The sequence below is a fragment of the Myotis davidii genome, unplaced genomic scaffold (assembly GCF_000327345.1).
Source record: "Myotis davidii unplaced genomic scaffold, ASM32734v1 scaffold1624, whole genome shotgun sequence".
In the NCBI taxonomy this organism is placed as follows: domain Eukaryota; kingdom Metazoa; phylum Chordata; class Mammalia; order Chiroptera; family Vespertilionidae; genus Myotis; species Myotis davidii.
This window is the reverse complement of record NW_006294683.1, coordinates 28690-43015: the sequence shown is the minus strand read 5'-3', so window position 1 is coordinate 43015 and position 14326 is coordinate 28690.

The following is a 14326-nucleotide window of genomic DNA, read 5'->3' as shown; positions in this document are numbered from 1 at the left end:
ACAGGGAGAGTCCCCAAGAACAAACATTCTTGGCAGCTGCTGGGACTCTTCTGCAGTCCCTATCATGTGTTCAGCTTTACTACACATAAATGGGTTTCCCAAAGCAGGACTTGCACCATCTTCAAACAAATTAAATGAACAACAAAAAGACATACAATGTCAACAGAAACACTCCGGTCTGTCTGGCCATTCTCCTGGAGGAGACAAAGGTGCCTCTTGACAATGGCTGTGGAGCATGGACTTTTACATTCACATTCACACACCAGTCAGTCCTCCCTGGTAAATCTCAAAATAGGCAGATAAACTACCTAGGAGCTCCATAGTCAGTCAGTTAGAGCAAACAGAGGCAGATAAACTGTCTCAGAGATAATCAGCCAGCCTCTTCTGTCCCGTCCCAGGAAAACTTACCAGTCAGATGTAACCGTTGTCCAGAAACATGTTTCCTGCCTCAGTAAGTTTGCCAGAGTGCAGAGTCAAAGCAAGTCTGGGCCCCACAAATCCAGGAACTGGTGCATGTGCCGGTGGCACCCTCCCAGAGTCTCAGTGCCCCGAAAGAATGCCCCAGAGTCTGCTCTTGTCAGCAGTGTTCCCAAAAGCCAGCGCAGCTAATGCTTCATGGTCAGAGAACCACAATGGTGTGGCTAATGACCCAGGAGAATGACAACCAGCACCCAGAGGAATCAGGAAAGTAAACCTTTATTATGCAGCACTGCTAATCCAGGGGACTTTGATCCAAAGCCTGAACTGACAATGTGCCCATTCCACCCTGCCCTGGTTCTACCTATTTTTCTGAGACTCACATGGGAGGATAAGTGATTTTTATTTGTGTGGAATTCCATCCCTGAGTTTCCAAAGTCCCATTCCAGTCATAGAAGAAGTAGCTCTCTAGTGAGTCTAAAGCTTTACTTCCTGGTGAAGTAAAGCTTGACATGCCTATAATATTCAGCCTTACCTTTTCTCCTTTCCAGTTAATTATAATGGTATCCTCCCCTCCCCCCAACCCCCAAGAGAAAAGGAACCTCTTGTAATTTTACAAAGGAGGAATGAATGGTGTCCATCTTCTTATAACTGTTTCCTACTGTCAAGGGGCATGCTCCTGCCTATCCCAAGCCTGAGAGGTTTATTCTAACAGAGGAAGGAGGGAGCAAAAGGGAAGAGAAATCCTACAAAATCTAGTTCAGTCCAGTGAGCCTTGGAGGTGACATAGGTGATGTCCAGGGGATGGTGCTGCTGGACAAGCTGGCATCCTTGTTGTATTCTAGAAATGACAAACTTGATAAGAAAGTTAAAAGACAATTCAGAAGTCAGGAGATTTATAGCAACTAAAGGTCTAGTGAGAGGTAAAAACCCATATGATAAGGAGAACGATTAACTTACAGTATCCCTGATTAGGTTGGAGGAGTGGCTTCCCTGGAGGCAGGTATGCTGTACCTGTCTGAAGCCCTTCTCTTCACCATACTTAACCCAAACTAAGCTAAGAGAAATATTTTAAGGTTCCCCCATGAGAAACTGTGGGCTTTTTTTTGTTTGAACCATTTGGGCAGAAAAGGGAAAGCAGTTTCAAGTGGAACCAATAGACCATCCATGTTTCATTGACTCAACCATAGTCCAAACTGTTGAGTTTCATTTTCAGGACAGATTAATGCAGATGGCTTCTACAATGAAGCTTATATTGTGTGTATAATCAGTCAGGTAAATAAGGACATAAGCATACATTCTATGAGAACAGAAGGAAACAAAACAGAGGTTAATGCAAACCAGTTGAGAAGATTTCCAGATGCAAGGTTTTAGCTGGAATGAAAGAAACCAGTGACAGTCTGATAGACTGTCTATATTATAAGATCTCTGGTGATGTCATCAGGTGCTGAGTTCTATATTGCATACACCAACTCAGCCTTAAAAACAACACTTTAAAGATAGTTAACTGTATTAGAGTCCAATATTCACAATTAGGCATTGTGGTTTTCACTGAAACACAACTTTACTCTCTAAGATTACCCTCATTTTCAAAGAGACTTCATTAAGTCCAGTTTTAGTTTGGCATGATTATTTGCATAAACACAAGGTTAATAATTAATAAAATTGATCACACAGACTCTTTTATTTTTTAAATATATATTTTAACTTTATTGAGGTACAATTTACATGCAGTTAGGTGTACAAATTTTAAGTGCATTAAGAGTTTGTTTCATTGCAGAGTAATATCAGCTGTGTAAACATGCTACGATGTGTTTATTCATATTTGATAGGTAATTGGGTTATTTCCAGTTTAGGACTATCATACATAAAGACATTATGAACATTCTTTCATAGTCTTTCTATGGAATTTGAATTTATCTTTAATAAATAATTATTAATAGGTCATTTTCTTAAGTCTCTTTCCTACGCTTGTATATGGCTCCATTCTCATGTCCTCACATAGTCACCTCTGGGTTGGTGTGCTGTCTGTGTCCAGATTTCTCCTTTTTATAAAGACACCTATTGTATTATATTATGGCCCACCCATATGACTTTATTTTACCTAATTACCTCTTTATTTTTTATTTTTTAAAAAATATATTTTATTGATTTTTTACAGAGAGAAAGGGAGAGGGACAGAGAGTTAGAAACATTGATGAGAGAAAAACATCAATTCAGCTACCTCCTGCACACTCCCCACTGGGGATGTGCCCACAACCAAGGTAGATGCCCTTGACCGGAATCATACCCGGGACCCTTCAGTCTGCAGGCCAACATTCCATCCACTGAGCCAAATCAGCTAGGGCACCTAATTACCTCTTTAAATGCTCTACACAGAGACTCTTTTAAATTGCTTTGCTGGTATATTTCGTGAGAAATTTTTAGATTGACCTTTAGTGAGTCGTCAGCCCCTCAGGGTGAAGAAGTCAAGCCACAGTTGCCATCAGACTTAGCCTGCAATACCTGTAAGTTGGGTCAAGTCCTCAAATCCTTGAGGTCCCAAAAGATGTCTTGAGGTTCCTTCCTTGCTATCTTTCAGGAGAGCAACCTTCATTCCTTCCCTGGAAAGACTCTCATGAACCACGTGACAAAGCAAGATATTAGGCCATTTCTGCAAATAGCTTTTGATTGGCCTCAAAAGACAATCTCAATTCCTTAAGGCTTTCTGGTAACTTCCAGAGTCAACCCATGTCTTCCTTAGACATGATATTCTAGTCAAAGTTTTGGTTAATAAGACCACACAGTTTGGAACTTATTAGATTTATACAAAGAAATATATTGCCATGACTCACTCATAAAAAATTGCCACATTTCAGTGGGATCAGGTAGGGAGAAAAAGCTAAAAGTAAATAATTAGCATTCCATAGATTGGCAAACACATTCCATAATTTTTAGAAACATAGGTTTCTTTACTGGCAAACACATTGACATTTTAAGAGACCTACTTCTATGGAAACAGGTATACAGCAAAATTTGCTGATTTAGCAATTCGTTGATTGGCTCATTTAGCCGAGGCTCAGATAGCATCTACTCCTTAGAATCTGCATTCCAACAGATAGTTCAGATAAGAGTCCTTGAAGACCAGGTATTAGCATTTCAGGGGCAAATGGTCCTTTCTTTGAAAAACCCAGAATAAAATTTCTTGCCAGAGTAGATAATGTACTCTTAAGGAATGGAGACTGTATAACTATTGATTTCTGGGAGAAGAACCTAAAAACCTTTTATCCTCTTTTATTTCCTTAAAAGAGAGAGATTTGATAGCTGAGAGAGGCATGAATGTCTTCTATGCTCCTTAGCTCTCTGTCATAGAGCAGAATCCAGGGGGCCGATGACACTTTAGCTGCTTTGGCATACCCAGCTGTCCTACATAAGGCAACTGGGGGATTGCATTCATTCACAGTCTGAAGTCTCTTCCCACACCTGGGACAGAGACCCTTCCTGAAATGATATAATTGTTCAGGTGTGAGGCCTTTAACTCCACATGGAACATTCTGAAACCTCTGACCTTAATGGAGGTCTTCATCACTGTGTCTGTCTTTGATAGAAAAAGTCTCGCTCTTTTAACTTGACTTTATTAGCTGGCTAGCAACCTGTTGCTGTCTCTTATATTTCTAACAGTTTTAGTCCCTTAAGAGGCTTGGCTGTGGGAGAGAGCTTCCCTTAAGAGGGGAATGAGCATTCCCTGTTAATTTGGCTGGACAAAATTTAACATCTCTGGCCCTGGGTTTAAATTCTGTTTCCAGTCAGTTTTCAAGATTAGGTAATACAAACCTTTCATTTCTCTGACCATCTGTATATTTGAGGTTTTTTTCCTATTAGCTATACCTGTGGAAAAACCATTACTAACAAGCATTAACATTTGTATGAATAAAAACATAACAGTTGTGCTTGCAGAAGAAACATAGTATTAGCAACAAGTAGTAAGTTAAAAAGATTTGCAGCAGTTCAGTCCTGTTGCCTGGTTACAACTTTTATCCCAAGCAAGGTGGCTGCCAGGGGTGGAACTTCCGCTTTCCAGCAAAATAGCTGCCATGGTGGTTTCAATGATAATTTCAGCCTTTAAGCAACAGGTTGCAGCTGCGGTGGTTCCCGCCCCTTTGGGATGAGCAGAGAGGGTGGGGCCATGGCAGCGGGCAATGCGTCTGGCCGGGCGGGAACCCTGCGGCAGCTTTCTCTGGGTTCAGGCTTCCTGCGCTGCCCCAAGGTCCAAGCCTGTACTCCTACCCCCGGTCCTCCCACCGCACAGCCGGCAGACTGCAGGGCTGCGGGAAGAGGGGAAATCCCCTGGCAGAGTTGTGGGGAGGAGGCAGCAAGGTGTGAGCCGCCGCACACGCTGTGTCTGCGTGAAGGGGAAAGGCGGGGAGAGGCCGCGGGAACCAGGCTGCGACCTCGGCTTGAGAGATTCCTGCAAACCGCCAGGGAGAGGGCGCGGCGGCGGGGCCTCCCGGCTGGGGAACTTGCAAGGCGGGAGGTAGAATTCTGCCGGTGTCGTTCCGCTCCCTCCCCAGCACTGCAGGCTGGAAATCCAGAGGGAAGACAGGAGTCAGGGCCTTAAGCCCCAGGCTGGGGGCACGGGTTTCAGGCGCCAGGGTAAATGTCAGAGCAGCAGCAAGTGGGTGCCGGCGTCCGGCATTTGGGCTGTGAGCGATTTCTCAGCCCACTCCCCCACTCCCTAGCCCCGGGGCTCAGCACTTCCGATGCGTGGGCCGGGCTCCGGAGACCTTGCAAACCAGCTTTCCGGAGTGGAGGCGAGCAGTCCACAAAGGAGAACGAATCTGTGTGCCTCCCCCACCAGGCACAGAACCCTTGGAATTGGTGTTCAATGTGTGCGCACCTTTCTTTCGCCCGCAGGCCCTTCCAAGCGCCCCCGCCTCCAGCCCTCTCTTTAGCGATGGTGGCGCTGAGGGCGCATGGGCACTGTCGCCACTGTTTCCTGGGGCAGGGGCAGCCACTGCGGCTGTCGCTGGGCACCGCACACCTACAAAACCAGTTTGGGATCTGGGTCTGAAAGAGCAGCATCCCAGGCAGCGACAGGCAGAGAAAAGGAAGCAAATTGCCCATACAGGGATTAGAATAGGGGAGAGAGACGGAGATGAATTATAGAATTCCCAGAATAGGGAAGTTAAATTCTATTTCTCACCAAGGTCCCAGTCAGCCTCTATTTCTTCTGCTGTTTAGCTCTCCAAGTGCTGGTTTGGAGGCTGCAAGTGGGAGCGAACAGAGAAGAGATGCTTTCCACACTTCCCATGCTTTAATCCTCTTATGAGGTCCCTTCATGGTCACCATTCTGTTATCAGAAAAATTGGGGTGTTCTCTTCCCCACTCAATGCTGGAATAGGGTCCTTATGCTATGTCAAGAAAATGAATTTTCTGAGACACGGGAGGATGAGTAATTTTTATTTGCATGGAATTATACCCCTGGGTTTCCAAAGTTCCAATCCAAACATAGAAGTGCAGCTGGGGTTTCAGAAAAGCTAAAAGCAAAGTCAGTGTACAGAGGTGGTGTTCCATGTTGCAGCTGGGTCCAGTTCAGCATCAGGCTAATAGCAGTCCATTAGTCCATTGTGTGTGGCCCCAAGCACACCCTGAGCAATAAGAGTCCCAAGAGCATAAGAGAAACCAAGAGCACAAGAGAGTGAGTTTCTTTGTTCAGGGGATCAAATATCCCAAATTTCATGCCCTTGCAGTGACACTGCTCATTCTGGCTAATGACCTGTTCTCAGGTGTGACTGACAAGTATATTCCCAATATCACCCCAACTTTACTAGGTATGTGTTTACTTTCCCTGTCCAGTTCCTTCCCCCAGTGATCTGCAGGGAATAGACCCATGGCTCCCTGAGGACTATAATGTTTTAGCGTTCTGGTGTTGCCCGAATGGCATGCTTATAATATTTGGCCTTCCCTTTGCTCCTTTCCTGTTATTAATGACTAGGTTAATTAATAACGGTATCAGGTGCAGGGACTAAGGTGAGGCCACTGCTAGCTCATACAGTGCCTTTGTGCAGATTAGAAAGAGTCATATCTTCCTCAGTGTAGATTCAGTCCCACACCAGGATGCAGGGTTTGGCCAGTGGAGCAGGGGCTGCACATGCGCCCCTCTTTCTCCCCCAGCTGGCACTGCGATTTTGGACTCAGTTGGTCATGACTGTGTCCCCAGGGATGGTGTTGCTCCTGGCTCAGCATGGGTGTTTAGAGGAAGCAGGTTGAGTTGAACTGGAAGGACCATGGCCCGCACAGGGGCTGTGTCTCCAGGCTCTGCCCTGGGCTGGTCCTGGACCTTAGGGGGTTGTTTCTTTCCTGGAGTTGGGTGTTTCCTGCTGCACTGGGGCTCTCAACTGGGTCTGTCTAGTTCTCTATTCATCATAGTAGGTGCTTATTCTCACAGATTGAGTTCATTTCATTCCTGTTGTTGAAATTGTCCAAACAGAAACCATGGTTGGAGTTGGCAGGCAGGGTGCCTGGGACATGGAGAGCATGGGGAATGTGAGACAGGAGGGAGCTAGAACCCAGGAAAGGAAGGTGCAGTTTCTGGGACCAGCCACTGTGGCCTGCGGTGTTGGCTTGAGACAGAAGGGCCAGGGTCTGGGGTCCCACTCAACTTTCCCCAACCCCATCCTTCTCTGTCACAGGCTATAGCTGCCTCCAGGGGACTTTATGAGATGTCTAGATGACTCTGACCCATCTATCCTGTCTTGTGAAGTGATTCCGGTCAAGGGCATGTACCTGGCTTGCGTCAGGGAGAATGATGACCCTGCAATGGCTCCCATCACAGAGAAAAAAACCAAAGCCTTCACAATGGCCTACATGGTCTTCTTAGTTTATCCCCATCCCCTCTGAGACCTCATGTTTTCCACTCTCTCCTCACTCCTCCTCCCCACTCAATTTGCTTCCACCAGACTGGACTCTGATGTCCCTCCTACATGCCAGGCATGCCCCATCTCAGGTCCTTTGCACTTGCTGTTCCCTCCATCCCAGATTCTTCTAGCTCAGGATGCACAGGACTCACTCTCTTACCCCTTTTATATCTATACTCAAGGGTCACCTTCTAAGTGAGGCCTTCCCTGACCATTTGTTTAAATTGCACCCCCTTCTCCTTAATTTTTTTCCATAACAGCTGTCACCATGTAAAATATAATTTATTTTACTTTCTTATTTTGTTTTGGTGTTGGTCTCCTAGAATGTAAGTTCCATGAGGTCAGGCACTTTTCATTGCTCTATCTCCAGTGCCTTGCAGAGGGTAGCTCAAATGAATGGAAGTTTATAGAAGGAAAAAAGAGTGAATAAATTACAAGAGTGATAAAGATGGCAGCTGCCATGTATGGGCTCCCACCTGGGCCAGCCCTTGGCATCAGTCATCTCCTCAAATTCTCCCAATACTCCTCTTCCTCACATACTAATGAGGCTCAAGAGGTGAAATGACTGCCCCAATGTCATTCAGTCAGCTGGTAACAAAGCCACGCTAGTTGGACCCCAAGTCTCACATGTACCTTTAGTGTAGCCATTACAGCAGGGAGGGGCTGCCCCAGGCCTGCCCTGGAATATTCCATCTGGAGGCTCACTTGGCTTTGGCCTTGGGGTCCTGGCAGCAATGGGTCAGAGCCTCGGGCTCAGGAGCAAGAAGGGGATATGTGAGCACTGTATTCTGTTCCAGCAGTCTGTGGACCCATCTTTTCTGTCCCCTGTAAGGTCCCTGCATGGTCAGGCCATCTGACAATACCCCCACCATGGTTGGCCCACATCAATGTCCCACTTGCAGCTTCCCAAGAGGTAACTTTAGAGACCCAACTTTACCTCTCCCTTCTTCCCTTTTGTCCCACCTGCCTGCCATTTCTGCAGCACATCAAATACTTTCTGACTCAACCATTTTCTAAATCCACTTGGCACTCTTTCTTCCTATATTAGCCCCCAGCCCCCCATTCCCCACTATCCTCTGCTATCACCTCCTCCAGCAGGGGCCCCAGAGAATGTTGTATATTAAATAATTTTGTGAAATCGAATAAAAATTTGACTTAGGGCAATGTCATTACAGGAAAAGGAAATGATGGATCTTCCCTGGTGCAGAAAAAATGTGAAGAAGAAAAACCCACCAGCAACCCACCAGTGCCTACACTGTGTGCACCCACATCCCTGTGTGCATGCACCATCCTGATGCATGAAATGTCCTACACTTGCACACACGCATGTATGTACACAGACTTTGTGTATATTATTTGGCAAGTCCCTGCATCTTCTAGGCCTCAATTCTGCCTTCTGTGTAGTGGGGCCTTGAGTGCTGAACTCAAAACCCTACCAGACAGGAGACTCCATAGCCTGGTGCCTGTTCACGTCTGTGTCAGTAGTCATGTCACCTAGTGGAAGTGACTGCTTTGCTTCACAGAGCATAGAGAATTGAGTCTAATGCCCCAGCCCCCTCTGAGGCACACCCCTAATATTTGTGGGTATAAGAAGAAGCCCATGTACATACATCTAGGTATTTTAATTATATCAAACTAACAAACAGTTAAATAAAACATGTCTTAGGCTCCTACCTTGACAAATATACCTTCACAGCAACCTGAAAGGTTGGGTTTAAAAATCTAGACTTGTTGGAAAGAGCTTGCCCTTAGATTCTAGTCCCAGATCCTGGCCTGCTCCTCCCCTGTCCCTCTGCCCCTGGCTCTGTCCCAACCTGAAAAGGTCCTTGCTCACAAACATGGGCACAGATACCCTGCCTGTAAGGCCACACTCTGTCCATCCCTCATCCCCTGCATACAGCCTCTTGTACACTTCTCAGGCCTCTTAAAAGGGTTGGCCCAGGGAAAAAGGCTCTCATAACAGAGAGTCCAAGGACAAGCAGAGCCTTCAAAGTGCAGAGCTCAGGGCAGAAGCCTACCTTACCTGAGTTTAGGATGATGTCAACCATCTCCCCAATCTGGGTAAGAGTAGAAGCAGGGGTCATTCCCTGGACCCTGACAAAGCCTCTGATTTTTGCTCAGCATCTGCCTTAGGCCCCTTTTCCCCCCACACTGACCTCCAGAGGCTCCCTCTGTGGCTGAGCACAGTATGTATGTTTTTATTTACTTACTTGAATTTATTGGGGTGACATTGATTAATAAAATTATGCAGGTTTCAGGTATAAGTTCTATAATACATCATCTGTATACTGTATTGTGTGTTCATCACCCCAGGTCAAGTCTCCTTCCATCACCATTCATCTGCTTTTTACCTTCTTTCCTCTGCTCCTCCCCTCAGCAATCACCATACTGTTATCTGTGGGCACAGCATTTAAAGCAGTGATGGCAAACCTTTTGAGCTTGGTGTGTCAGCATTTTGAAAAACCCTAATTTAACTCTGGTGCCATGTCACATATAGAAACTTTTTGATATTTGCAACCATAGTAAAACAAAGACTTATATTTTTTGATATTTATTTTATATATTTAAATGCCATTTAACAAAGAAAAATCAACCAAAAAAATGAATTCACGTGTCACCTCTGACACGCGTGTCATAGGTTCGCCATCACTGATTTAAAGGGTACATGCGAGGGAGACTCTGAGCACACAGACATGCCTCAAAGAGTGGGAAAGTTCTGCACACCTGCCTCATTCAGGGGATGTGGGTGGAAGCTGGCCATGGGGACACAGATGGAGAGGGATATCCAGCTGGGCATTCACACTGGGGAGAGGCCAGGGCTTTCTGAACCAGAATCAGAGCAGCTGTGTCTGTGGGAGGAGTTGTCACCACTACAGTCCTCCAGTCGGTGTTTAGATTCTGCTCCAAGGATGTCCCAGGCTGCCAGAAAGCCTCAGTGTCAGTGGTCTGGAAGATCAATCCATTAACCCATTGGTGCCCACTGTACCACTGCAAGGAGGAGAATTCTGGATGCAACTGAGGGAAGATACAACCTTGCTGTGATTCATTTCCACATCCACAAAATAGAGTAGTGACACTGGCCACTCTGAGGTTCTTGGAACAGTTACAGGGGCTGCATCTCTGATATGAATGGGGGGGGACAGAATAGACGCCCCCCCACTTTCCCTCTCTTCTCCAGCCCTGTCCCCACTTCTGCCAGGATCAAGGAAGCTGTTTATCCCTCTGACATTTACATAAGCCTGTCCTTCCCCTCCTTCCATCTTGACTGACAAGGTAGTCTTGAGGATAGGGCTGGGAAGCTGCCTAGCCTGACCCTCTCCTCAGGGTCCCAGGGCCAGCAGTCTAGAGTTCCTACTCTCCCCCAGGCTAATGGGGAAAGAGAGACTAGGGAGGGAAGTAAAATATAGTCTCAAGGACTGGAGGCAGGCTCCCACTCCATAGAGCCTCTCCTCTCACTCACAGCCAGCTTCCCAGGGCGAGGAGGCACTGACCCTGCATAGATCCACCATAATCCCATCAGCTTCTTATGGGGTTAGGGACCAGGACTGTTCAGTGTCCTGCACACCCATCTCCCTCCTACTTGGTCTTCTGGGCCCTGACCCTATGGTGTCCCTGTCCCAGGGTCTGTGATGAGAAGGGGGCAGGGCCTGCTCTCTGTAATCCCCAAGCTCCTGGGAAGTGCCCTGAGGCCTGTCTGCCCATGTAGGTGCAAGGCTAATGGCAGAGAGGTGCAGGAGGGGCCACACCTCCTGTGGCTGTCAGCCCTGGTAATGTCCTTGATTGAGGCCAGATGGCCATCAGAGTTGCTTTGGCTTCCAGAAGAATAATCACTCTTGCCTCTGTTCATAGGCCTGGGGCTAGCATAGGGACTGTGTCTGACGCAGTCATGCAGGACCCTACCACTCAGAAATGGCCTTTGGACAATGAACAATGTTGCCAAAAAAAAAAGAGAGAAGAAAATCTTTATTGAGTACCTTCTATGTGCTAAGCCCTGAGCTACTATTATCTCATTTAAAGTTCAAGGTAAACCTGTAGGGAATTGGTATTGTGCTCATTTTGTAGGTGAGGAGATTAAGACTCAGAAGTTATATGATGTTCCAAAGTGCACTGTGTTCAGATGCCATGAGGCATTGCCCATACCCCTTTCATCCCATGCATGCCTACCCCACAGCTTCCCATACAAATATTTGAAAGTCTTTTCTGAGAGCTCTCTTTGGCCCAGGAGCTAGTTTGGCCCACTGATGAGTTACCCCAGCAATGCCAGGAATTATCACCCCTGGGAGCACCTCAAACAAGGTACTGGAGTGGATAAATACTCCAGCTCCTCGCCACACCCTAGGACAAATGTAAGGTGTGCTCTATTTGGTCCCTCAGAGGTTTCCAAGAAGACTAGATCTCAGTTGCCCACAGCAGTCAACTGTTCTGGCTTCCTTCCTTTCTCCATCTTGCTTCCCCCCTCCCCTCCCAGTACTTCCTGGCATAATTTTCCAAATAAACTATTCACACTCAGATCTTTGCCTCAGTGTCTGCTTCTGGGGGCACCCAGCCTTAGATAATCTTGCATGCAGTGAGTGCCAATTAGAACTGGATCCCTGGGGGGAGAGAAGATATTTTATGACCCACAAAAGCAAAGCTTATGTTCCTATCTCATCCCTTCCTGAAGAGCTCTATATTTCCCTCAGGACCCCATTTTCATTCAGGGTGGGGTTCCTCTGGCTCCAACGGCAGAGCACTCACCAGGCTGTAGGTTCTCTCCTCTGTCCCCCAGTAGGCTGAGTCCTGGGAGGGTGGGACTGGGACCTGGTACAAGTGTGGCACCCAGAAGATGCTCAGAACTGGCTTTTTGAGTGAATGAGGCTGGCAGCCATGCACTAGGGGCTCAGAATCAGGGCATGGTCACTTCCAGGAAGGATCTGGCTGGGATGGGAGGGAATACCTTCCCATTACCAGCCCAGGGATGCTGCTTCCTGCTGCTGCTGCATTGAGATGTGAATCACAGAAACAATGGTTTTTGGAGCATTGATGCCACTCACCTTCACAGTTCCAGTGAAGAGGCCTTTCTGCCAGAAGGAAGCCTTCTAGCCCTGTGACACAGTGGTCTTGGGGTCTGCCAGTGCCACTTCCCTCCAAGGGCCAGGGGCCTTGAGGAGGTAGATCCAGGTGTTCAGGATATGAGGAGCAGGTTGGGAAAGAGAGCTGGGACCTGTGAGGAGTTGCTGAAATGAGAAGAGAGCTTGAGGAGGGCTAAGGAGACTCGGGCTTTCTGCCCAGGAAGGCAGTTCCACATACAGTCTGTGATGTCTTACAGATATAGAACCAGAGGCTCAAGTCCTCCCTCCAGGCCTATGTTACCTTTAAGTCTGGTGACTCTGGGTAGGAGCTTTATTCACTCTAAGTATAACATGAGGGGCCTGAACTAAATGACATTTTGAAAAGAGCACAAGGTTTGAAGTCTATCTTCAAATCATGACTCTGCTACTTATTGGTTTGCAACCTTGGCCTTAGTTTTGTCATCTGCAAATGGGCATAATGATAATAACATTATGCTTTTCATGGCTAATCCTATCTAATAAAAGAGTAATATGCAAATTAGTTGTCACTCTGTCACAAAGATAGCCGCTCCCATAGCCAAAAGATGGCAGCACCCAGTCCCCTCAGCCCTGCCACTGAAGTGTCCAGGCCTGTTGCCCAGGCAGGTGGTGGGGGAGGCATGGGGGCAGAGGGGAGGAGCAGGTGATTGGAGGGCACTGGGGGTCGCCTGCCCAGGCCTGCAGCAGGGGTGGAGACTGGGATCGGAGGGGTCTGGAGGTCCCCTGCTCAGGCCTGCAGGCTCGGCCAGAGGCAGGGGTGGAGACTGCGATCGGAGGGGCTTGGGCAGGGGCTGAGCCGGCGATTGGAGGGGCCTGGACAGGGGTGGAGCCAGAGATCGGAGTGAACTACAGAGGAAACACCTTTTGTGACCACTCATTGGCTAAGTTCCCTGTATGCCACTGGTAATATTCTTAGTAACTTGGGTAATAAGAATCCAAAAAGGTGGTCTAGGGTTTTTCTACCACACTCAAAAAAAAAAAAAACCACCAAAAAACGAAGGTCTGTTGCTGGAGGGCTAAGAAATGTCATATCCTGCCCTAGCTGGTTTAGTCAGTGTATAATGCCTCGGCCTGCCAACTGCAGAGTCTGGGTTGAATTCTGACCAAGGGCATGTACCTAGGTTGCAGGCTTCTCCCTGGCTGGGGCCCAGGAGGCAACCAAAGTGTTCCTCTCACTTTGATGCTTCTGTCTTTCCCTTTCTCTTCCACATTCTCTAAACATCAATGGAAACATATCCTCAGGTGAGGATTAAAAAAAAAAGAAATGTCATATCCTATGAAAGACATCTTGAAAATGCCTGAAGAAATTGTTAATTTTTTCATGGTGAAGGGACTGGAGTCCATTTGATGAAAACACCTTGGTGGTTACGATGACTGGCAGTGGCTTCAGCAGTGGGGTGATGGGGCTGGTGCCTTCCCCTGATCAACCTGGTTACCTCCCACAAAGGTAGGCCAGACTGCAGCGTAGGCCCACTCCCCAAGGGGAGCAGGGAGCGGGCCTAAGCCATCAGTAGGACATCCCCTGAGGGCTCCCAGTATGTGAGAGGGGGCAGGCTGGGCTGAGTGCCCCCCCCCACCCAGTGCACAAATTTCATGCACTGGGCCCCTAGTGAGGAAATAAGATTCCTGTTTCATTCAACAAAAACTTAGAACTTTCTAGGAATTGAGGACACAATAGTAAACAAAAGGAACAAAAAGTCCATCATGCTTTCATGAAGTCTGGGATTTAGTGGAGACACAGTCAATAAACCAGATAAACAAATAAACTATATGTCTGTTAAATATTAATAATTGTTAAGGAGCAAAATAGGTCAGGGAAGGAGAATAGAAAGTGTCAGGAGTGGTGGTTATAGACCTACAATTTTTGGGTGGCCAGGAAGGGCTTCACTGAGGAGGTAATGTTTAAGTAAGATCTAGAGGAGG